General features: G+C 37.8%; 1 protein-coding gene across 4 annotated transcripts in view; it reads right to left on the bottom strand.

Annotated features, from left to right (window-relative positions):
* Positions 1–26,239, bottom strand: part of LHFPL2 (LHFPL tetraspan subfamily member 2) — a 139,322-nt gene that overhangs the window by 56,842 nt on the left and 56,241 nt on the right. For 2 of the 4 annotated variants that reach the window (XM_035553555.2, XM_050716386.1), the window contains exon 2: positions 2,824–2,876. The gene's annotated coding sequence lies outside the window, so the exon portion shown is untranslated. Of the gene's footprint in view, positions 1–2,823; positions 2,877–6,937; positions 6,999–21,994; positions 22,161–26,239 lie in introns of those variants that run through there. The other 2 variants (XM_035553556.2, XM_050716390.1) reach the window with 2 other exon arrangements.

Below are 26,239 nucleotides of genomic sequence, written 5' to 3'. Positions count from 1 at the left end.
CATACCTGTAAAGGTATCCAAGAAGCAATTTTAAATTAATAGAAGTGTCTTTATTCTTAACTAGCAACTTCTTAAAGAGCATCAAACTTGTAAGACTGAATACCTATATCTGCAGTTGCATAATGCTGCATAAACTGTCTATGCTCTATCACAGCCAGCCAAACTACCATACAGTACACAGTTTTCATCCCCACACTTCAGTTTTCATCCCTAGCAACTGCTATGAAAAGTGTGGTATATCATCTCACTGGTCCATAGTATGAGCAAGGTTCCAACATAAGAAAAGTTGGTGCTTCAGCTTTTTCCCATTCAACAAAGCACTTACTCATCTTCTTAGTTTCTAAACAAACAGCATTTTAGCCATATTTTGATGACCCTTAAGCATATCCTCTGATTCTGTGATGAATCAGGGCCCCATATCAGAGCATCCCACCAGAAAGGCTATGGTATTAATCATAAAATAACAAATATCAGCACTCTGTAAAGGAGGAAGTGATTTCAGTTTGAAGTTATGCAATTAAATGTCAGTAAAAAATCACAAGTAACTTCACATGAACTATGTTGTTTATAAGATTACTTTTAAGCACGTTTGAGTCACCCACAAGCAGCAGTCACAAGCAATTTTTTAGAGTTACTTTTAAAAACCTTGTACGTATTTTCTTTGTTTCCCTTACACTATAGGTACGTTTAGCTTGACAGAAGGATAGTTTTTTGTTTCAGAAAACCTGGGGCAAGTGACTTCTGAAGAATGGGCATATGGTATTAACAGAGCCCATACATGAAGAGGCACAGACCAGAATTCTCCCCTGTACACTGTAAAGAAACTTTCCAATAGCTTCAGCTTTTTATGGGATCAAACGCTACATACACCAGAGTGGTACCTGTTGGATTAACACACCTGTTTCAACTCAGTGGCACAGTTGTGTGTTGTGAAACACTTAACTTACACAGAGCATGAATAAACGTGTCACGCTGTCACACAGACAAATGAAGCCACATAAATCCGTATACATGTGGGTATCTCAGTGAGGTTGAGAGTGGTTAATGAGGTTCAACATAGTCTGAATTCCTTTTTGCTTAGTTCTTTGTGATCCTGAAGTTTACTGTGGCTCCTAATAAGTCTACACTTAAGAGCAAGGGCAAGGGCAAAACGTGGATTTATCTCTAGGAACCTTAATGTTGTTCAGTCTTCCTAACAACTCTGATCATGTATTCACCATGACCAAAACTATCCTAGATAACTGAGTACATTCAAAGTGAGCAAGGATCTGTAATATTTATTTCAGAGTACCAGATGAACTAATGTAGACATCAGACTTATTTTTTAGGACTCTTGAATGCCCTGGGAAACACTTACAGAAGAAGGAAAGAACAAGTTTCATTCTGTCTGAGGAGAAAGGAAAAGGGGGATGTAAAGTGCACAGGAACTATCAATTCACTCCACAAGTGCACCAGTGACACCATGAATACAGCCCTTTAGACCTGAGAATTGGGAGGTTAGGAGGAGGGATTAAGACAGCAGGCAAAAAGGAAGTATGCAGAATTAACTGACAAATTCACTTAAAACTCACTTAAGTGCTTCTCCTGGTAAAATACAGGCAAAAATAGAAAGGTGATAATAAAATAGAATTACACGAACGTAAATGATGTCCTGAACTGATAAGTTCCTTCAAAGTTTGAAAGAAACAGCACTTCTAGTTATTAAGAACTATTCAAATACAACTCTCAGAGGTCATAAAGGGCAAAAAGGGAAGACAAAGACAAGGCAAGAGTTTCTCACTGTACCACATTTTCTCTGCTCTTGGTCACCAGAGTCAATAACATGCACAACTGAATTTGTGGGTGCTAAAAACTTACATTGGCTGCCAACAGCATTGGAATCAAACAAGATTCCATAAATACAAAGTATTTCACATGTCCTGGCTTGGCTATGGAAATCAGAGGAATAGAAAAATATGTTATTCCAAATAACCATCTCTTGGCAAAAAAAATGCAGTTGCTTTTTGAAAGATTTTTATTATTATTATTAAAGATTATTAACACTTGGTGTGTTTAGCTCTGCACTTATAAGGCTCTCTTTGCCAGCCTAGCTCTACAGTCAGGGAAGTGCAAATAACATATTTATAAACACATTAGTAAAGAAAATTCACTTGAAAAAGTAACTGAAATCTTTAAAGTCCTTTCTCAGACTCCATGTTCCCTTTTAGTCACAGCAGGTACATAACTAGCACACAGGATGTAAAGGACCTACAAAATGATCTGTCTTTAGAAAGGACACCATAATTTTCAGATAGAATTCAGGGAATTAAGAACCATAGACATAAGGTTGGGGGGTTAAAGAAAGAAAAAAAAATCAGCTTGCAGTAATTTATTAACTCACCATTAGGTTTCCATGTATTGTGGAACAAGATCTGACTTTATATGTCTTAGTGTATACACTGCCATGATTCTGATAAGTCTGTATTTGGTATCACTCATTTAATACAACAGATCACGTTTATGTTACTGAAGCATAGATTAAACTACTTGAAATAGTTTTAGTCATTCAAGTTCAGTATTTTTTTTAACTCAAGGTGGTGGATAGCGAGGAGATTTCACTCATCAAAAGCAGCCGTTGACACTACCTCCTCTTTGCTTTCTTAAAATCGATGCTTAAAATATCAGACGAATACTCTGAGTAGAATTGTGGTGCTCACAAAAAAGAGAAATATTTAAAAGGAATAGCCTGTTGCATATCCTCCAACCCTCAAACAGCAGTCAAGCTTCAGAGGTAGACAGCATGTGGAAATACTAGATAATATAATCTGAAGTTCTTTTACTCACCAGTGTTCCACGTCCTTAGGTTTTGGTCAACCACTTCAGAAGACTGGCAATACCTAGAGAAATAATTGACGTAAAATGTAAGAAAGGTACAGAGCCAAAAACATTAAAACAATATTTATGATTAGTTTCTAGTGGCTAGAATGGCACAACTCCACTCACAAGAGACTATAAGCATGCGGGTAACATTTCACTACCATGACACTTTTGCTTTGCTAGAAATGTAGCATTCTGGACCTCACTCCAAACCACCAAGTCACTAAAAAAAATACGCACATGCGAACGAGTAACACATAAACCACTAACCATGCTCAACATTGCATCTTCTTCTCTTCCTCTATTTTACTAATAATATGTGCCAAGTTTTGGAAATAAAATTAAAATGGTTTGTATATAACATTCAAATTCATAACAATGTTTTAAAGTTAGATGTGACTTAGGAAGAATTACAAAAGATCCTAAAACAGTGAAATACAAAACTGAACTACGTAGCAGGCTCAACCCCTCAAGCTTAAGAAGCGTACATCCAGACCCCTTCTACCACCACTCCACAGATATTTCATGAAACTCAGCAAAGAGACATGTAGTCCTCTACCTGTGTTGGACTCATCCCTTTACAGACTGTGGACTGACTACCTGGGGAGCACCTCTGCTGAAATAAAGCTGGGGGCCCGGGTGGGGAGCAGGCTAAATGTGAGCCAGGAGTTAGCCCTGGGCGATAACATGGAAGGCCAAGAATATCCTGGGGTTTACCCTACGGGCAAAACTCCCATTAATAAGAGATTATTCCCCTTTCCCAGCCCTCCTGAAATACATAAGTAGACCACCACATAAGTTTTGGATACCCAGTAGCAAAAATATAAAAAAAGGTAATAAAATAAGGTGACAAGTGTAGGTAAGGTTGATTCAGTGATGCTGAACAAGATTTCCCACTTCCCACAATAATAACAAATTCTGAATATTTATACACACATCCACAGAGGATATATGAAGAACCTCCCCTTTTATACAAGAACAAACTGAGATGGAAGATCAGCAGACTCATTAGAGGTGTGATTTGGCTTTTGAGAATACAATTTTACAAGGGAAAATCTGCACAGAACTCTTAACAAAGCATGCTGCTGATGGCAGAGGAAAACACACTGGGAGCACTGGAGAGTCAAGCAAGGCTTAAAATTACCTCTGGATTCCCAGTACATGGAACATTCCACCAAAAAAAAAAAATATATATATATATAAATAAAAAAAAAAGTAGCTGTGATTATTCCAACTTTTCCCTTCTGTCTTAAAGGTAGTTAACATGGCAATGAAAATACTGCAGCGTTAGCAGAGACAGAGAAACTACATTTCATGAACAAAAAGGCCAAATTGTTTTCCTTTAGACTCAAGCACCTAAATGCATGGTCAGTTTTAAGTAGGCAAAATCAATGGATTTCTGGGACAATTACAATTAAGTTGTGTTTTTAAGGAAGTTTCTTCACACAGAGTCTTGGCTCCCTAAGAAATGGATAAAACACAGACAGGAAGACAGGATCAGCCCATAGAGATGGCAGTAGAACAGCTTTCTCTACCTGCCTAATACACAACAATTATTTTTCTCACCCAAACACAATAACAGCAACAAAAATAGAGGAGAGTAAGTACTATATTAAAAAGGAGAGAGTCTTTTTTGAAATTACATTTGTGACAAAGCAAGAAGAAACTGCACACGCCTTCCATTCTCTCATCACCACACAGGCAGTGTGCGTTTTCCTCTATTCCACAGATGGCCAACACTCAACCCAAATCCTCCCAAACAAATCTGAATGAGAAAAACACATTTGTACATTTGATCTGTCTCTCAGGAGCTCTTTCTTATAAATTTCAAAATAGCTCAGGTGGAGTTCTACAACAGTTGACAAAAACACATAAAATCTATTTCAACTAAATTAACCTTAAATCTTGCTGCAGTAATTCCCTCTCTCCATCCAAAGAAAATACAACGTTCTTAATTTTTAGCTACTTTCTTATTTGCATGGAGAAATGTTTCAGTACAATTCATGGAGAAAGAGTCTTCTATACTGTATACCATGCAAGACCATTGATCTAAACTTATTTACAGTCAACGGGAGAAGCAAATAAGCTGGACACTGTTAACAGAACACAGCTATTTTGGTAACTTACCCTTGTCACATACCCTGACTTTCTACACAACAGGAACAGGGTATACTCAGGCTCCCCAGCAAAAATGGAAAAAAATAATACAGATATATCCGCTGTATCTTAAAACATCCTTTTCAAGTAGCTTTTTCTTTAGATACACTACTGTGTGATACTTCCATGTATTATACAACAGCAAGTATTCCAATCAAAGAAATATTTACTTACTTCAGGAAAGTCTGTATGACCAATTATGTCACTATGAATAGAAATAATTCATTCAATGGGTTCTTTGTCTTTTGCTATCAATGCAGAACAGTATAAAATAATATTAAAAAAAACATACTATTTTATAGGCGTCATTAAGGCTAGCTTCAGATATAACAGCAGAACAAGAATGGGAAAACATTTTCTTTGGGGTTATACTATTAGCAGATTAGAAACCTCTAAATTAATTACAATAAACAAGAGAGGAAAATAACAGCTTAAGATACATAATAGTTTGTTGTTTTTTTTAACATGTTTTCCCATGCTATTTTCTTTTCCACATACACGAGAAAAAAAAAAAATTGCAGTTCTTCTAGCATTTCTCCAGTATAATCTACCTAATTTGTTCAATCTAGATCATACTATATATCTACAGACACATAATTCAAAGTTCAAAGCAGCATACTATGCTAAGCAATAAAATTCACAAGTTATTTCAACGAGAACAAAAAAATCTCATTTTTTTACACTACAAAAAACATTTCGCCCAAATGCACCTGCCCTGAAGTTTACACCTAATAAAACCCAGATGTACTCCTAATATGCTGCTGATCCATGTTCTTAATTCCTGTTTTCCCATCACACCACCTTAACCAAGAAAGTGGTACAGCCTAGTTTTACACGTCATTAAAACGTTTAAACCAAATACTACATTTTTATAATCCTAGCAATTCCCACAAAACTAAACAGAATAAATACAGCAGCATTAACAGACCTGCACTGTGAATGAAAGATCCCTCTTAGCCCATTACCTAATACAATAAGCACCTGAGAGATCAGTGAATCAAATTACCACATTTATTTAACAAGTCTTATTACTAACTGAAACAAAAGATATGCAAATTAATTTTTAGTGAAGTTATTCATTAAAGTGAGTTACATCCTACAGTGTTTATTTCACTTAAATTTAAAACTTTATTTGAAATAAGTAATATAAAACATCAGCTAGGAGTCCAATCCCACATTCATTGAAATCACTGGGAGTTCTTACCTTTGATATTAACTGTGAGGATAAAAAGACATAAATTGTTTACTTTCAGGGCTGTGTAAAAGCACTTAGCAAGTCCACTTTTACAACACACTTCCTAAGTCACATCTCCATGTCACAGACAGGGACAGCAAAGCAAAAAGGCAAATCACCCTCACACGACAGCACTGCGAGTTACACCACAGTCAATACTTTGGACTTGCTCCATTAAACACATCACTTCTGACAACTCAAGAGCAACTGAACACCTTCCCTCATTAAGACAGCCAAACTTAGCGAGCAGCTTTGCAGTAATCCATTCAACAAGAACATGTCCCCAGTCACCAAAAATGCCCTTGGCCCCATTTCGGACAGAAAGATGCTCTAGGTGGCTGCAGCTCGGCCACTACCATGAGTGGCTAGACAAGAAGCAATTGAGAAAGCAGCTCTATCACACTGCTGTCATTGGCACAGTGACAGAATTGTGTCCCATGGACAGTCTAGTGCTCATCACCAGGCACAAGAAGACACCAGGTCAGCCTGTAACAGCGGGGAGCAAGCTGGGAACAGGCAGACCTGTAACACCACTCCAGTACGGTCTGTCAGCTCCAGCTGGGCTGAAACAAGCCCCTGGGCTGACATACAAAGGTGAGGAGAGGACCCAGGGGAGGCTGAGCAGGGATGGCGAGGCCCATTAGTGCCTTCAGGGGCCCTGACATTTGTTTGCTAATTAAATACTCTTACCAGTAGCATGTTCTTCAGCAATGAACTTGAAACACTTGGTTGGCTCAGGCTATTCTTCTTCCTAAATGTCAAATGGTTTAATAAATAACAACTTCTGAAGAGTATTATTAGCATCCAAATTATTGCCCCAGATTACCACACACTGTGGCCTGCAAAATGCTAAGTTTACAAATAAAGTAGTCTACTTGCAGAAGTGGAACAGAATGACTCCAAGTGAGACAGCTCAGTCATCTTCTTGTGAAGGCCTAGAGATGGTAACCTTGGAGTTTTGCAATCACATGTAAGCAAATAGCACACCACTGTATTTAATTGGTAGACAGCCCAGGACTGTCAAAGAACACTGCATGGCTCTCCCTTCATGATAGAACAGAAAAGTGTTATCTCACACGCATGCACACACACTCTTTAAACCAACGGCTCAGGGATTTGTTTTGTTTTCAATCCAGCATCTCTTTCTCATGCCAAAGTTATATTCAAAGTATCATCATCAGTGATGCAAGCTGTGACTATTACAATTCAATGGAAACAATCAATAAAGTTTCCAAATGGCTTTATAAAATTCCTGCATTTTTGAGTATTCCTGCACCACAACCTAATTAGTAACCTGTTTTGTGGTTTCAACTGAAATAAGAAATTCCCTTAAGCAAAATCTTCCCCTCTTCCTACCCCCACCTCCCAAAAAGCAGAATCATTTTAATATTCAAATTCCTTTACATTTAAGACAAGGTTTCTAACAGAATAACCAAACGTATAACCAGCAACCAACTTACTAAGACATGAATAAGATTTTACAAGACCTCAAAATACACTCTCAAACTCCTCTATGGTGCCAGGAAAACAGCACTGTATACCTTAAGCACATATTCTGTATTGGACTTATTTCCAGGCTTTCCCCTCACAGCTTTCATTTTCAGGGATGCAATAATAAATACACATTAAAAGTGGCTTATAAAATTAAAGCAACCATAGATACTAGTGACAGTTCTTAGTAACCCATGTCCAGAGAAGGGCTACGAAGCTGGTGAAGGGCCTGGAACACAAGTCCTATGGGGACAGGCTGAGGGAAATGGGGTTGTTTAGTCTGGAGAAGAGGAAGCTCTGTGGAGACCTTATTGCTCTGTACAGCTACCTGAAAGGAAGGTGTGGGGAGCTGGGGGTCAGCCCCTTCTCACAGATAATTAGCAATAGGACTAGAGGGAACGGTCTCAAGTTGCACCAGGGGAGGTTCAGGTTGGGTATTAGGAAAAATTTCTTCTCAGAAAGAGCAGTCAGGTATTGAAACAGGTTGCCCAGGGCAGTGGTGGAGTCACCATTCCTGGAGGTGCTTAAGATGGGGTAGATGTGATACTTAGAGACATGGTTTAGTGGCAATATTGGTGGTACGTGGACAGTTGGACTGGATGATCTTAGAAGTCTTTTCCAACCTTAATGATTTTTATGATAACCTTCCACCAGCACAAAGCTTCTTTTTAATCATGAAACACTTCAGTGGTTCATTTAATAACCTTGCTAAGTCACAAAACCTAGAACTTAGACTAGTATCAGTAGAAGGAACTTGCTTTGAGGTCAAGCTACATGGCCTATCTGAACATTATCCAGCCAGTAGGCCTATCGTGCACTCAGACTTTAATTCAAAGCTAAAAAAAAAATACTGCTTAGAACACCAACATCTTTATTGTCCCTTCAAACTTAGGATATTCTATGATTCTGTTGATGTCTTAGAACTGATTTTCAGTCTTGCAGAAACAGAAGATAAAAACCAAATGCAATACAAAGAAAAAATAAAGAAAGAAGAAACACTAGGCAAGATTCCATGCGCCTGTCTTGAGTGTTTCAAGAAACTCTTGTTATTAAAACAAAAATCCTTACTCAAGTTTTATCTGCCCAGCATTCCTGCTCTGGAGAACATCCTGCAGTTTCTACAGATGCCTGAAAGTTCTTAAGTCATCTCCATCCAGCTTGCTTTTCCAAAGGAACAAATCATAGTCAGAAATGCTTCCCTTGAATATGCACCCTTGGGCTTCCTAGCCAGCAGTGACTAACCTTTACATTTCCAAAAACAGGTATTCAATGTGCCAGAAAGTTTATGGTAATCATAAGTTCACCTCCTACAATCTTTACTGAAACTCATGAAAGGGTGTTCATCACGAAGAACATCCATGTTGAATTACGAAGAGAGGACAGCTGAACTGATCAAGGGAGAGTTGAGAAAAGATGCAATTTTGCCTTCTTTCACCTAAAAAAAAAGTGCTAAAAATTAAATATAATTGTTTTCTACAGTTACTGTAAATGGTTAAAAGGTAAGAAAAAAGAAGGGATATTGAAACAACAAGCCAATGTTGGAGCAGGAACATAATAATCATAAACTAACTGTGAATGTGTCTAAGTTGCACATTAAAATTATACTTCTATGCCATCTGAAAGACAAAGACTCTACATCATACATCAGCCTTTAAAGAGAAGTGGAGACAGGAAGTGTAGTTTTACGTCAGAAGTTGATGACAAGGTGAAAAGAATTGCATACAGCCTGATTGTCTGCAATACCAAGGGAACAAACTCAAAAGCTCTTCTCATCCAAAGATATGTACATTTTTTACAATATGTTAGCATACCCTTCAATCACCTCTCAGAAAGTATGTACTTAATACCTTAAAGCCACCCCATGCCCCGCTGTTAAAAGTGAGACACACATTGTAAGTTCATTTAAAATACTCTCCAAGTATTAAATGTCAAAAATGTAGTTTCTCATCTGAGCTTTACCAGCCCTACAAGGTTATGGAACTATTAGCTGTGTCCTGTTCTTTTGATTCTCAAATGCTGCAGACAACTGCATTTATTAAAAGTCTTGAATCTGCACAAGAGATCTACATTGAATAAATTCACAAAATCATGTTTAAAGAACACGAAATACTTGGCCATTTATGTCATTCTAGACCAAGGCTAAAAAACAAGACATAGTGGTATAAATATGTTTATTTTTAATATGATTAGCTCTTTTGTTTTTTGTGAAGTGTATAAACAAAGTAATATCCATGAAAAAAATATTTTGAAACAAAACATGAAAAACTAAGGTCAAGCAGACCTCCACAAAAACAAAGAAGGAAGAAATTGGTCAGTTCACAAAGCACAAGCAAAACAGCCTTAAAAAATCCATAGGAAAGGTTTCTTTAAGGATATATAAACTTTGCTTTGGCCTTCATAGATCTCTCTACCAATTGAGCTAAGAGACAACGCTTGACCAGAACATTAACAAACATATCTGAAAATTCCTTCTGTTCCCTCAATTTCTCAAAACATTGCATTTTGCTATTTTATTAGCAATGAATATTTTAATTGGCATCAGACACTTCCTTGCTAACAGAATAAACCTAATGATGAATATGCAAGGTGGTGACAGCCAACAAGGGAGTGAGATGGAAGGCTCCCATTCCAAACCCTTGGAAGGCAGGAAAATGCATCAGTACTAATCTCATGCCCCACTCCAGGTTAGAGGGCCAAGAAAATCTGCAGCTGAGTTCACAGCTCTCTTAACCCTTCAATTTAACACTACAAGGCTATTTTTAAAACTTCCACAGGAGCTCAATGACTTCCAAGAAACCACTATCAGACTCTGAAATAAGATATAATGTTGTCTGTTCAGTGAAGTTTGCTATAATTTAAGAATCAACAAATTTGTTAGGTTTTTTTTTTTTTGGCAGATTCATGGTAGCACATTATTTCCAGTTTATGTTGGATCAAATAACTTAGAAAAAAATAATCTTCTATGTATAAATGATACATTTTAACAATAGCTTCAATTCTGCAGCAACTGAAAACATATTTTTCAAGACATATGTGCGTATGTATGTGTGAGAGAAGGCAATCATATTGGGAAAAACTATGAAGAGCCCAGCTTCCATGAGATTTCTTACGAATTATGAACAAATTAATTCCAAAAACACGAATCAGAAAATTCCTTAAGTCTCACTGTCTGGTTGGTGCACTAATTTAAATCTGTAATTCTGTAAAGCTTTAAACTGTAAATTTGAGACCTTATCTACTAACCTTTTCTCCCCAGTAACTAGCTTTCTGAAGTCTGAAGTATTTGTATGGGCAATCTATCTTTTTAAGGGATTTTTCCAAGGCAGGCTGAGTTTCAGAGCACAACAGGAGTATATTTTCTTACATAATTGTTTTCTTATGGTATTCCAGCAATTGAATATTGATTCGAAACCTCTTACAGGCAGAGCTGGCTGCTTTAAATTATTGCTTTTGAAAACACACAGATGATATGCAGCTACTTTACTCCTCAATATCCTTTGCAGCATCAAAAGAGTTTTCAAGTTAAGGGAGAAAATTATACAGATATTACAGATATACACAACCTCTTTCATATTCATATACGTAATATATTCCGGCTCAACTCAGGTGGTCCCCAGAGGTTTTGGCTCTCTAAAAAGAGTTAAATATCTGAAACAGACACTTTTCTTATTCATTTATTAGCACTGTTTTCAAAGGACTGTTCGGAGAATGAAGCCCAAGAAAAATGCAAATTCTCCGCTCCACGCTCGACTAACAAAGCATCCAGTCGTTCCCACTGAGCTCCAGTTCATTTTGTATCCACATGTAAGTGATTATGAGTACATTGTTTGAAACTTAATTCCACATCTGTTCTTCTGTGGGACTTGGAAAACTGATGAATTTTTCTGATAATTGTTTGCAGAGAGGATAATCACAAGCATGTGTAATAGTATCCCAAAGTGCAAGGGAAAAACACCATGAGTCTAAGAAGATTTTTTTTTCTGAATATTTTTGTTTCTTTTCTAAGTAGATAAAATATATATATATTCTCAGATGGAAATGATTAATAATGGCTTGAGAAGCTATCCATTATAACTTAAAAAAAAAAAAAAAGCAAAGCCCAACTCTTCTTCCTAACAAATGCGTGGTGTTTTTTTTTGTCGTTGTTTGTTTTGTTTTAAAACATCCCAGTAGTTTACCCAGAGAGCTAAAATCCATTTTGTGGTCTGCCAGGTAATTTCAAAAAATTCTTCAAAAGTGGCAAAAGCAACAACACATACAATACATGGCTTCTTCATGAAGCCATACAGTTATGCGAGAACTTTCTACAGTTCAGAGAGTCAGCATCTTGTGAATGGATCGCACATTTCAGTGATAAGGATGTATTTTCTTTAGATCTCTAATGAAATGCTGACAAGCACAGAAAAGTAGATAAAAACTCTTCACCGTTTTTGCTAATGTAAGTGCAGACAATATCAAAGGGTAATGGGGAATGTAAGGTTCAAGAAAGCACTTTTCCATGTGAGATGCAGTTGGATGCTAAATTTCTCATTTGCTCAAGAAATTACTGGACAAGTTAATGAAGGAAAGATCCACTGAAAGCGATTAAACACAAACTTGCCACCTTTGACTCAGTACATCCTTGAGATGTGGAACAATGGATGCTACAAAAGCATCAGTGTGTATTTACTCTGTTCTCTAGGCTACTGGCTATCACTATATACTAGGCTAAATAAACCTCTGGTCTACTTTTTGGCCTTATGACATTATCTTGGACCTTCGCTTGACCTATATATATATATATATATATATAGGTCAAGCGAAGATCCAAGATAATGGACCTTCACTTCAATAACAAGTACAAGAGTGACATTAACTGTAATGATTCAGGAAGAAATTCATAAGGATGTCACAAGGTAGCTAAAAATGCCTTAAAAAAAAAAAAAAAACTTAATGCTGAGCTTGAAGTAATAATTAGTCATCTATGAGGACATGTCAAAGAAAGGCCAAAATTTCAGTTCAGTCAGAGCAAACTGATGAGTCAGTTAAAGAAACCAGATACTGCTGCCAACTTGTACAATTTTATTGTGAACTTCCTGACACTTGATGATTTTGTTAGACAGCAAATGCCAGAGATACATGATTAGCTCACATTTTAAGAGGTGTTTTCAAATTTTTCTCTGCACTCACTAGGACTAGAAACATGGATGACATCAGAAGCTCCCCACCCCCAAAAAAAACCTCTAAGACCAAGAGAGTATTTCTTTTCTTTCTTTTCAGTTTTCATTGTCCTTTTTTTTTTTTTTTCTCTTCTCCTCCTTTTTCTTTGCTGGTTCTGGCAATAGTGAAAACAAGATTAAAACTCAGAATTCCAGAATTCCCACATGTGGCCAGTTCTGAAACACTGTAACATCTCAGATGAAATAGATTAAAAACATGAATGAGAACTGGGTGGGCTTCCTGAAGCAGAGAAGTAGAAAGCACAGGAGAAATAAAGTTCAACTAACAAACTAACAAAATACTTATAATGTGTAAAAAAGAAGGCAAAAAGTCTGCCTTCTACAGCAAAGTAACTGCTGGATTTTAAAAGATTTCTGCTAAGCAAAATTGCTATCTTGCATTAATTAAGGACTTCAATTTAAAATGCGTAGGATAACCCACTCCATAAGTCAGAAGACACAAAAAGGACCTGTTGCATATGATAGTTATATGTTTTTAATTTCATTATGTAACTTAAAGAATGCTACAAAGGAAAGATTAAAAATGCAGAGCATGTGATCAGGCAGCACTGTGTTTCGGAAGAAATATTCCTACCAGATCTGTACTGAAGCTACTAAAACACTAAAAGGATAAGCAATATTGCTTGAACAACAACTAAAATACAACATATACCCTTATTTTTACATAAAAAGGGGTCAGCTTATGCAGGTGTGATTATCATACCAATCAACAACTGTTAATGTATTAGCCCAACTGTATCATACCCAGCTGTAGACAATAATGACTGAGTTTTATTGTCTCACTTAATATAATTTAACACTGTGAAGAATCACTGAAGGCTCCCTGCTGGTCAGGTAAGATTAGACAGTCATTAACCATCTGCAGACAAAGATCAGATGAACAAACAAAATTCCCTCCCACACCTCCAACCCCACTAACGCCAATACAGCACCAAAGTTTTCACAACTTTCTTTTCGTGTGCTCTAGGCACTGGAAGACATGTACTTTTATTTAGTTATTTTTAAGTATGAGTATCCTCTGCCAACAGCATTTCCTAAAAAATTACAACTTTTTTTAATACCTACATGTGTGCATATGAATATGCTACACCCCTATATTTATACCCCAAAAATATAAACTTATATGCTTCAAAGATGTATACGTCTGTTTTTTTTGTTTGTTTGTTTGTTTTTTCCTACTAGGGTGACCAAAAGGCTAAAAAAAATTCAGTACACGTAGGAGTCCCACGGGTCCCATCCACTTTGTCCTTCTGTAATCGTACTAAAAGCTTGCCTGGAGTCTCTCAAGGCATCTGGAGTTGACACTTCTCCTATTTATCCAGCTAAAGAAAGGTCCCCTGCTTCTCCCCTGCCAATACCATGAAGAATTTAATGCATCAGCAGGGACTTGAAGCCTGAAACTCTATCCAGTATTTTCATAAAACGATTCACAGACTTGCACTGACTTCTTTTGACTTAGAGCAAAGGGTTTCCATGCAGCAATTTGGAACTAGATTAATCCACTCATTTCCAGCGGGAGGAGAGCAGAGCGAGAGCACTGTAACATGCAACCACTGAACTGATTTTAACATACTGAGACAGAAGAGAAATCCCAATTGGAATGGCTTCATGCCTTCTTAAAAAGATCACAGCACCTATTTAATGCCTCCTGTGAAAAAAGTAAGGATGAACACCAAGCAACGGAACAGAAAATTAAGCTGGCAATAAAACAAAAGGGGAACCAAGAAACATGAAGAGACTCTGCTTTTCAGTTTACAAGAGGAAAGCAGCTTGGAACCAAATCTTACTTCACATCAACACTCCGTGCAACAACAAAGAACCAGAGGAGGAATCAGATCAAAGGAGCACTCGTGCAAAGCTGAACACATTCTCTTTTTTATAACTAAAATAAAAGACACATACGTAACACAGAAGGAAACCCTTTCCTACCACATTTACTGATAAATTTGTCAAAGAAATGCTCATCCACACTTCCACTTTTATTATCCCATCCAGTATAATAAGTATCAGCAAGGCTAGTTATTCTGCATTTAGCTTTTTGAGAATGGACTAATTTTGTGATTTAATTTTGTGATTAATGCCACTCCCACTTTTTTAAATTGCTTGCTTGTGCAAAATGGCATGTTCACTTTTTCTGAGACTTGAGATGTCCTCCATTAACACAGGACAAAAGGTAGAAGTGTGCAAAATGTGAATTTTATTTAAAGTAAACAAAAAAGCCACATTGCAGCTTTTCTGTAAGAAATCAGAAGTTTATTTCAATCATGTAACTGTTCAAAGTAAGAGAAAACAATAGCTCTCAAACATGAAAAGAAGTGACAGAAAATGAAAAAGGAGAAGATGGAATATAGGCATTTCTTTTACTTCTACGGTGCTTTTTTTTAGCCACAGAAAGCAGTCAGAACTGCCATTCATATATACGAAGTCTTATATAACATCCAGTCTTAGATATTACAAAATGTCCTTTTAATTCCCAGGGCACCCACTATTGAGATCCTGAAATTTGTCTTCATCTTCCAAATTCTGAATCAAGGGCAAAAAACTATCTCAGTGATTCAGGATTTATCAAATCTCAGTCTTAGAATCATCAGAAATATCTGAAGTAAGCAAGAAACAAGTTATGTGCAATAATCCAGAAGCACAGCAGAAAATAATCGTATTACAAAGCCCTTGGTTTACACATAGTCACACATTAAGGATGGACATTAGAAACACAACTTGCAAGTAGCAGGAGGGCCGTTCTCACTATCACTAACAAAATGTATGCATCTTCACAAGTCATAGGCAACATAAATATTTCACAATCACTGAACACCCCAGAAGGAAACTAATATCCCAGAATACACACTAAAGTTTCTAAAGCTCTTTCCAGTTTTCTGGAAACAACGTTCAGCCAGCAAAAAGCACATTCAGGATTGTGCATACATGTACAGCATTCTAGCGTCCACATATAACAAGTCATCCATAGGAAATGCTACTTTAAAAAGCTCAGTCAATTGTGTTTCAAGTAAACATCCCTGTCATTTCTCTTCTGAATAATTTACAGTCTTATTAAAAATACTTGATATGCTAACAGTTTTTTTAGGTAGAATAAACTCGTAAGTATTCTAATGAAAGATTCCTAATGATTAACTAAAAATCTAATTGCACAAAAAAAAAAAAAAAAAAGAACCACAGACACTAGTATTAGCTACTGCTAATTTCTGGGTATGTATTCAAGACACTTGCAACATTGCTCTCATTAGGCAACCTACTCTGGGCGTCCCTGCTTCAGCAGAGGGGTTGGACCAGATGGCCTCCGGAGGTCCCTTCCAACCTCAGCCAGTCTGCAGTTCTGTGAATTAATCTCTCATATCACATTGCAAGATACAGTACTTCTATAAAGTGTGTTCTCAAGTTTAAAAATACTTCAAAAAGCCTGTATATCTACAACAAGTTTTTATTACTCCTGCAATCTAAACAGTTTGCTTTTACTTAATTAGATACCATTTTGGCTTTTCCAATACAAACAAAACAGTATTACCTACTATACATGCCATTTGAAGCATTTCAAAGAGGCGTAACACGTTTATTTTTTTTCTTCTGTCCAATTTACTTATATAACAGTAGAAGCATGAACCACGATTTTTCTTCTGCATTTATTAATACTGTATACACAATGAACACACGGCTACGGCAGAACACCTGGTAGAAGGGGTGCCAACAGCCCTCAGGCCACCACCACCAGGGCTTGTGGTGTGGACCCACAGAGCACCCCCACACTCCGTCACGTGAGCTCATTGGTGAACATCCCTACAAACTGAGAGGCAAGACACCATTGGAAGAATGGGCCCTTATCTTTACACAGTTAGGTAACAGGAAAAGGTGAGTCTTTTCCCTAAATCACACGTGACAGGGCTGCAGAGACTCCAAGACTAATCTGCTATATAGATCCTACTTATTTTAGCCTTTTGTCAGTGCTGTTCAAAAGCAGTTTAGACACTAAACAAGCTATCAGATTTTAAACTCTGTCCTGCCATCCTGCCTAAGCCATGAATACAAAGACTTCCCTGTCCAGAACCTAACTCGCTGAACAGACGTGTGTTTTAATACTCAAAGTGAAAGAAAGGTCTAAATAACCAAGTGTCTGAACATTGAATATTGGAGCAACATCATTCACTGAGTCACAGCTGAAGCCATCACAACTGCAATGCCCCCGTGGTACTGTCAATAAACTGGTTTGAAATCAACTTTTCCATTACTTTCCCGGAAAGCTAAGTGAGATTCCACCATACATCAAAAATATATCTACAACATTTATTCAGAGTAAACTGGCAGAGTCCTGCCATTTCCTACAAAAGAATGGAGACCTCTGCCTTTACTTTATGGGTAGTAGTACCTCAGTGTTTCCGGTACCTTCCTTTGAGGTGCTACAAAATTTAACTGAACTTCTGGAGCCCACCCTGATGGCATCCTATAACAAGATGTGCAGATTTTGACTACTATGTAGTAAGATACAAATTAATTCAGAACTGTGCACTCAATTTATAATACATTCCCTGAGTTTTCTTTGCTTTTTTTCCACAGATTTTTCAAGCATATTCAAATTAAATATAGATTTTGATGCAGCACTTTGTCCTCACCTGCACTCCTCTTCCTTAGTCACCTTCTCATGGTTCTGGATGTGGACGTGGCTGCTTTTCCCACAGAGCAGCCAAATCAAAGGCAACCAGTGCCAACTGATGAGACACAGTCATGCTGCTGCACAGAAAGACACCTCAGTGGTATATTGTACCTGGGAAAATAGTCCAAGTGGTCTGGCCAGAGCAGGGATAGCTGAAGAGTCTCTGGCAGACAGAGGGGTTCAGAAACGCACACTCCTCATCCAGAAATTGCCCGCCTGCCCTGCTGGCTCCAGCAGAGCAGGAGCTGCGTGTGGCTTCTGCAGACTAAATTTCCCTTTCTTTGGGATAACAGCCTGAACTCCACCAGTGGTGGCTGACTCCAGCCCCTCAGGAAATAAACATCTGGCTCTTGACATTGATACATGAAGGAAAACCTGCTTCTGGGTAGACAATACACAGATCTGTAATTCTGAACATTCCCAGCCTACATTTGGATTTTGGTGAAGTAAGTAACTTAAACAGCTCCAGAGACTTTACACAGCAGACATCCCGAGATCTCACGACATTTAGCTCCCAACAAGCTCTTCTTGTTTTGTTGTTGTTGTTATAACTAAGAATCAAAACCCTGTACATTTTCCAGGCTTATTTGTACGGTTAAAAGCTTAGTAAAATTATTCACCCCATTTCTAACTACTCGCTGCCAACCTTAAAGACAAACAGTTTATGATGGTGGCACATACCGATATTAAGCTTGGCTCTCAAAGCTTCGTGCCTAACATAATGGCTTCCTGCAAAGTCAATTAGAAGCATCTTGCTCCTGAAACTTTTTTTAATTATTATTATTACTAGTATCAAAGATCAATCAACTAAACACTACTTCATTTTCTCCAACCACCAACCTTACTTTCTTAAATAACATACAATGTTTCCATTATCACACTACAAGCAAACTCCACAAATATTTACAGGCAGTTTTAAAAGCCTGATCAAAGAAGCTTTTTACTGGTAGCTGGTTGCCTCAATCACTTTTTTTTGACAATTTTAAAAATTACATGCATCAACGATCAGGAACCTGTGAGGCCAGGGACTTAGCTTCATATAGCCTTTAGTCACAGCTGGTGTTTTTTTGTTTGTTTGTTTTTGTCTCTATCAAGTAATATAAAGATGCATATCGCATTTGACTTGTTAAAATGTGTTGCTTGCAATTATCAGCTAGCAAAAAAAAAAAAAAGGAAATTCAGAGGCAGCTGCTGCTGACAAACAAGGAAAACAGAAACCTTCTCTTTCTGCGTCTTCAAAATTAGAAGCTTTATGGAGATTCTGGAAAATTTACATTTATATAAAACCAAAGTTGAATGTTATGCTACAAAAAGCATGTTCTTCATTAAAATTAGTAATCATGTCTTTTAGGCTTAACATAGTTTTGCAGCACCAAAGTTCTTAGTAGTGAATTGCTTTTAGCTCCTTTAAACCTTTAACTTATCTAATCCTATTAACTATCTACCACAGAATGATTAAATGATTAACATTCAAGAAGCCTACTACTGCAGGTCTGGCTTCTTCAAAGACTTCACCAAAGATTTCACCACCAGGCTCTTACTGTTTGAAAGGCAAAGTCTTGTTTACTGAGAACATTCCAAAGTTTTGTTTAAAGTTTATAAATATAAATTTCCCTCTACAATGCTCTTGTGAGACCCCCGCTAGAGTGCTGCGTTCAGCTCTGGGGCCCCCAGCACAAGGAGGATGTGAACATATTAGATCAAGTCCAGAGAAGGGACACAAAGAGGGTCAAGGGGCTGGAGCACCCCTTCTATGAAGACAGGCTGAGGGAGTTAGGGCTGTTCAACAGAAGAGAAGGCTCCAGGGAGACCTTATAATAACTTTCCAATACCCAAAGGTATTGCAGAAAAGCTGGGTAGGGACTCTTTTTCAGGGAGTGTAGTAATAGGACAAGGGGGAATGGCTTTAAACTAAAAGAGGGTAGGTTTGGGTTAGATATAAGGAAGAAATTTTTACTATGAGGGTGGTGAAGGAACTGGAACAGGTTGCCCAGAGAAGCTGGGGATTCCCCATCCCTGGAAGCGCTCAAGGCCAGCTTGGATAGGGCTTTGAGCAACCTGGTCTGGTGAGAGGTGTCCCTGACAATGGCAGGGGGGTTGAAATTAGATGGTCTTTAAGGTCCCTTCCAAAACAAACCATTCTATGATGCTATAGTTCAAAGAAATGAATGCCAAGACAAGAAAAAGCTGAGGAGTGAAAAAATGAAGTCTGATAGGCACTGCCTGAAGATGAACATAAAGCACATCCTCTGCAGCCACAGAACAACACATTCAACCTGGAAGGCACTCTGAGTCTTCATGTTTGAGCAGTGATCCAGCATTGCAAGGACAAGAAGAGAAGCCAAAGAGCTTCTTGACAGCAATTTTGGGGAATCTTAGACTGTTAGTGATGCAGCTGTCATCCTTCTGCCTATGTGGAAGGACAACCTTGTTCAAAACTTCTTTTAAACAGTAACTTCAGAGGGATATTTTTTTTCCATTTGTAACACAGATGATCTGAAGTGAAAAAAAATAATTTAAACAAATTAATAATAAAACTAAAATGGGAAGCAAAAAGAATGGAGGTGGAAGAATGTTTTAATAACTCTTGAGGATAATAAAGGAGCAACCATCTTTCTCCAATTTCCAATTTTGTTAATGCTTATATAAAAGAAATTTAATGTTTTTGCCTACATTTTTAAAAAGCTCATTATAAAAGACAGAATGCTAAGTGTGCTTAATACTCTAAGATGAAGCATTACAAAAAAAAAAAAAGAGACCTGTGCAGGAAAGCTGTGAGGCCAACAATGAGACCAAAATACATTTCAATATTCCTACAGAATAAAAACAAAGCAAAACAAAAAGCTTTCATGGCAACTTTCAGTACCCTGTTTATGAATTGATCAAGTACGTCTCTAAAGTCATCATTAACATAAATAATAATATGAAAGGAACATATATTTAAGGCTCAGGAGTAAGAAAACAAGAAATTCCTTCTAGTGCTTTTGAATATAGTCGAATACAGCTCTCTTTCCTAATGCAGCTATGCACAGCAAAGAGATGAAGGGCACTCCTTAAAAGAGAAGGAAAGAAAAAATACCTTTAGTCCCTTATAGTCTACATTACTTATTTTATTTATAGGTTGTGCAAATTACTACCACTTAATGCAAAGTATTAACTCCTAAGGGAAAGCATGAAGGGCACACTTCCTTCACTTAAGCATTTGGGATAAGTAAGATGTTTACATTGCCCCAAACAGCTTTAAAATTCAACTATTCCACCCCATTTTACAAAAAGAAATGCATTCCTGTATTCAGTCAAAAGGATATCTGTAAATTAAGAGTATTTTCCTGGTTCAACACAATGCTAATGGGATTTCCATTTGTTTCCTGTCTGAATTTTACGGAAAGATTTTTTCTGATAAACACATCTTTCTTATTTCTGCATATTTAAAAAAAAAAAAAAAAAAGTTAAGGAATTATGTTTGCCAGACCCTCACCCAAGTGAGTGACAGGACCTTTATTCATAGACTTGCACACCACAAAAAACCATCTGGCTGAACATTCTAGTGTGCATATAGCTCGTTTTATGAGTTGTGCAGTTTAACCTAACGCTGAGTATTTTCATTTTCTTTCTTCCCAAATTCACAGACACACAAACAATACCATGGCCACTGAAACCAATCACAGCCAACTACTGCAGTGACTTCAAAAAGTCCTGTTCTACTGTTTAAGGCCACAATAAGAGTCTCCAGAGCAGTGGTAATCTCCATGCTCTTCTTGAGAGCCAATAACTTGAGCTCTTCTCTCTGGCCAGGAAAGCTGGGACATGCTGAACCACCTCACAGTGAGAAACACATCTAGTTTTCACTTCATGGTCAAGCACCCTAACAACTTGGCTGTCACACAGGGAGCAGGACAGCATCTTACTACTCCAATAATTTTGTATTTGCTTTTGTTTTGGTTTGAGTTTTTTGGGGGGGAGGTGGGGAAGAGAGTGCTGTCATTTATCTGCAGGAAAAGACTCCAGCATGGACATCCCTCCTGAGCTGAGAAGTGTGAAACATTCACCACGGACAGGCTTCTTCCCTGAACACTATCCTTGCCATTTATAGTTTACTTCTCAGGAATATGATGCTGCTGAAACACACCCACGCAGCTTCATCCAGCATTTTTACATCTTCACTCTCTGAAGCTTTTTAAAGTCTCAAATGTACATTTTTAAGGCTTAATTTAAAAATAATTTAAATGTGTTCTAGTTTCACACCAATACTGAAGCCCATAAGGGCCCATAAAGGCAGCTTCCTGCCTCAGTTTCCACCCCCTCCCCCCCCATACTTCAAAATGCCTGGGGACCTGATCAGAAATCTCTACATGACCAAGATTTCCAGCTCACCTCTCAGTGCCTTCTTTTCAGAAGCTTTCTGTTCACCCTGCCACCAGCCTCCTTCAGCCACTTTCAGCTACAGCATCACTACTGCTCCCTTCAGCAGTCTGTTGCTTCATTGTTTTCTCCCCACACTGGTATATCTTCCTCCATGACCCATTCCGCCCCTGTTTTCAAAGGGCTGTGACAAGGTCTCTTATCTTGGTTCCTTTTCCTGTGGAAATTAAAATTTCTTGAAACTTTACCCCTCCACACAGTAGCTGAGGAAAACTGGTTTTTATCTACTGTGTAGTTCTTCCTCAGCTCTGCTTACTGGAAGCCACAGGATTCGGCAGCTCCTCTATTGAGACAGACGAGCTGGATCATCCACCCCAGGCCCCTCACTGAATCCACACAGAGGAACGGAGCGTAGAAAGAGTTACAAGGATACAGAGAGCTTACAAACAGCACGAGTTTTCTTAGAGAATCTGTAAATTGCACATAGATAAATTCCCCACATCATTCCAGGCATATTGTATATATAAGCATTACTGACCGATTTTAAATCTTTTCCAAAATATATCTAACAGCTTAATGGTCTCAAGATTACACTGAGATGAGAGAAGGTACTCGTGGCTCTTCTTATTTTCATAGTGAAGTTTTAACCCCTGTGCAAATGGATGTTCAGAAAACAAAGGGTCTGGCTAAAGCCCTCATTTTCTAGAGTATTATTTTTAGCTTTCTTAACGCTGAAGGAATTCACTACAGGCTCTCCACGGCATGGAACAACGTTCCCACCAGTCTCTCTGTTACAAATTAATGAAAAGCTGACTACTCATTCTCTGCCTAAAGGCATCTACCATGCATCATAAACTTCAGTCATGGGCACTGAGTAACAGATCAGTGTACAGCCTCACCCTAATAATCCAGCTGAAGCTCTCTGCTTAACATTCCTTGCAGCAAGATGACCTCCTGAGCCTTCTAACACAATTAATTCTCCTGTCCTCTCCTCTTCCCCTGCTGCCAGACTTCTCCAAAGTGTCATGTGTGCAGAAAAAAATTGAGAAGTTCCTTGTTCCTCTTTAAAGCACAGGACAGTCATGTTTTTGACTGCCACACTCCGCTAAAATGTAATGTTGAGTTTGAAATAAAGATCAAGAACTAAGTATTTGCAAAATTGTATCAAAAGGACTCAGTGGTGATCTCTGCATTAAAAGCCCTGCCCTAAACAAGACCTATAAAGCACTTTAGCTGTGTACTTTGGAACAATGCCTAGAAACAAGGCTACAAAGAACCCCTCCACACCCAAACCAGTGCTCTTCAACTGATATTTTACAGCAAAGCAAATATAAAATTATAATAAAAATCACTTAGCTATGAAAGGAAAAAAAGTAACCTTAAACAACAACAAAAGTGTTGTATATTCAAAGTAAAATTTTTAAAAGTGATAAGCACTTGCTGAATTCAATTGCTCCTGCTAGTATCAGTGGCATAGCTTTAAACTATTACTGACTGCTACAGAACAATTCAATTTTGAAGCACTAAAAATGTTTAATTACAGTTTTAATGCTACTCTAAATTTGATCTATCGGGCTTACAAACCTTGCCAGTCAGAATTCTCGGTTTCTAAGTAAAAGGGATATTTAACAATTCAAAGGACAGAGCCAAGGAATTGTAACAACATAACTTAAACACTGTGTGAGTTACTAGATAATAGCACAAGTGCAATCACTTGTACTGCTTTGAAAACCATGTTTTAAGTCATCACTTACGACCACTCCACTAGAAAGCATTAGCCTGCTTACCAAAACTTGTGGTTTGCTTTCAACTTCTGTTACTCAAAGCAACACTGAAAAAGATGCAGGGGAAACACCCATAAAATATTTCCCCTTAATTTTAGGCTCAGTTACTCATAGCAGGCCACATATTGGCCCACCTCCTTTCACTTGCTTACCCGGTCTTTATTCTGCTTTCCAGCAGACTTTCTTGTCCACTTGTTAAATTCTGCATGGCATGCAGCTCCAAATAACATTTAGTAGAGAATGATATGGTCTAGTGCAAACTTCTGTTGTGGAGCTGCAAACTGCACGTGTCTCATTCTCCACACAAGCTAGCAGGCAGTAAGGACAACCACACCATCCACTGGATCCTTTTCACTGCTTATGCTCTCCATACAATGTATGAAAAAAATCAAACAAAACAAAGAGACATATTTCACCAACTTTTGGAGGAGTGAAGTCTGAATTATTTTAATTAAAATTTACAGTGTGTTTGGCTGCTAATGGAAAGCTTGCATCTAAAATAAACCCTTATATGGTAAAGAATTCCTCAGCTTTGGAAAACTAATTAAAGTAGTTCCATAAGCTCTGCTAATAATGAAACTTATTTTTGTCAGATTTGTCCTTTGCAGTTTATCAAGACTTCTGGCAGCATATTTTATAGTCTCTCCTGCACTTGGTCACCTATTTTTGTAAAATACAAAGGTACTCTGCTAGTGTTGACAAGTCTGCCTTTCTGTCAATGGCTGTAATCAACCATATGAATGAAAAATTAGAGAAAGAAGCACTTAGAGACCCCAGTCCAGAAAACTAACAGCTCATGGAGGGAAATGTCTTATAATGAGGCTGTACAAAAGACACTTATTGGCAGGAAGGGCTATGTGCTAAACACACTTGTTATTCCTTAATATCACAGAGTACAGTTTCCTCCTAACGCAGGAATGAACAACTGAACAGGACTGGGACATTTTCATTTGGGCCATGTCCCACCAGCCTCACTGCTGACTTCCTACCACCACCACACATTCAACATTTTCATGTTTAGCAGAGCTCTACTCACTTTTCACTAATCCTCCACACTGCATAGCACTACTATACATTGTAAACCCACAAAGCTATACACACACTGTCCTTTCCGCTACTGTATGGTCCATATAACCTCACCCCTCTGTGAAAGGCCAAAAGGGTACAGCATAGCCAAGACACAAGTAACACCATGTTTGATAAATTGCAGACAGGCACATATTGCTGGCTGACTGGCAAGAAAAAGGTAAAATTGGACAGCCAGGGTTTGGGGAAAGATTCTGCTTATAGGCTCAACAAATTTGGGTCATGATTCAGATCCAATTCAAGACCAGGATGGATGATCCAGGATCCAGGATGGATGATTTACTTTGGAAACAAAAACAGGTGTTTGTTATTTTACATTCTGAAATGATTTTGTTCCTATTTAACTGAAATTTTACTTAACATCTTGTTTCTCAGACACATGAGCTGTTTATCAACGTATTTATTAAAGATGCTGTAATAAGATTGCCTTCAGTGTTCTCAAATCTTTGTACAAAATAAAAGGAGAAACCATACAAATATAGCTATTACAAGTGTATTGCAATGACTATGTACAGCATACAAAGAGAGGAACTTAAATAATATTCTACTCATGGAAGTTATAATTTTCAGAATTACACTGGTTCCTTCTTAATTTATAGGTGTAATCTATAATTCATAATAATTGCACATAGGCATTAATAGGACTTCACAGAACCTTGGTTAATTGAAGAAATCTTAGCCCAGTTTTACTGGTAGAAAAGTAAAAAAATATAATGCCTTGGCCACCAGCAGTGCTTTCACAGTGTTGTGAGACTAACTGGAGCCCTGTCAAACTTTCCAATGCCAGACAGACTTGAAGTCTTCAGCAAAGAAGAAAAATCACCAAGAGTAAGAGCACAGAGGCTGGCAGAATGACTGATGTATGGAGAAGTCAACAAGCAACCATTTCTCACTAAAAAACAAAACCAAAAAAACAACCTACACAGTAGAGGGCAGCCAGTGAAGTGGTAAATCTGAAACAAGGAAATGTTTTTTCTTCACAACCCATAATACTTCAGTTATTGAATCATTGCACCAAGACCCTGGACACACACAAAGCATAAATGGGCTCAAAAAAGAACTAAGTTCTCAAATGACAGACCCTCTACTGCTTATTTAAACCAAACATGCTTGTGTGCAGCTTTCAGCTAAGGCGGTCCCTAAAACACTAATTAAGGGACCCAACCATTGGAAAGAATTACTATACGTACACTTAATGCACTTCTTACATTTTTCTCCTGAAGCACCTTTATTGTCTGCCTTACATGAGAACATTGAGCTAAATGGACAGTTGGTCAGACCAGAATATGGCTTTTCTTCTGTTCTCATGAAGTACTGGAAAAAATGCCAAATGAAGGCAGACAACCAATGTGCACAAAATGTACAGAGACATTAGAGTGTTATTCCC

The sequence above is a fragment of the Cygnus atratus genome, chromosome Z, assembly GCF_013377495.2.
Source record: "Cygnus atratus isolate AKBS03 ecotype Queensland, Australia chromosome Z, CAtr_DNAZoo_HiC_assembly, whole genome shotgun sequence".
In the NCBI taxonomy this organism is placed as follows: domain Eukaryota; kingdom Metazoa; phylum Chordata; class Aves; order Anseriformes; family Anatidae; genus Cygnus; species Cygnus atratus.
Note: the sequence above shows the minus strand (reverse complement) of the source record. Positions and strands in the feature narration are given on the sequence as shown.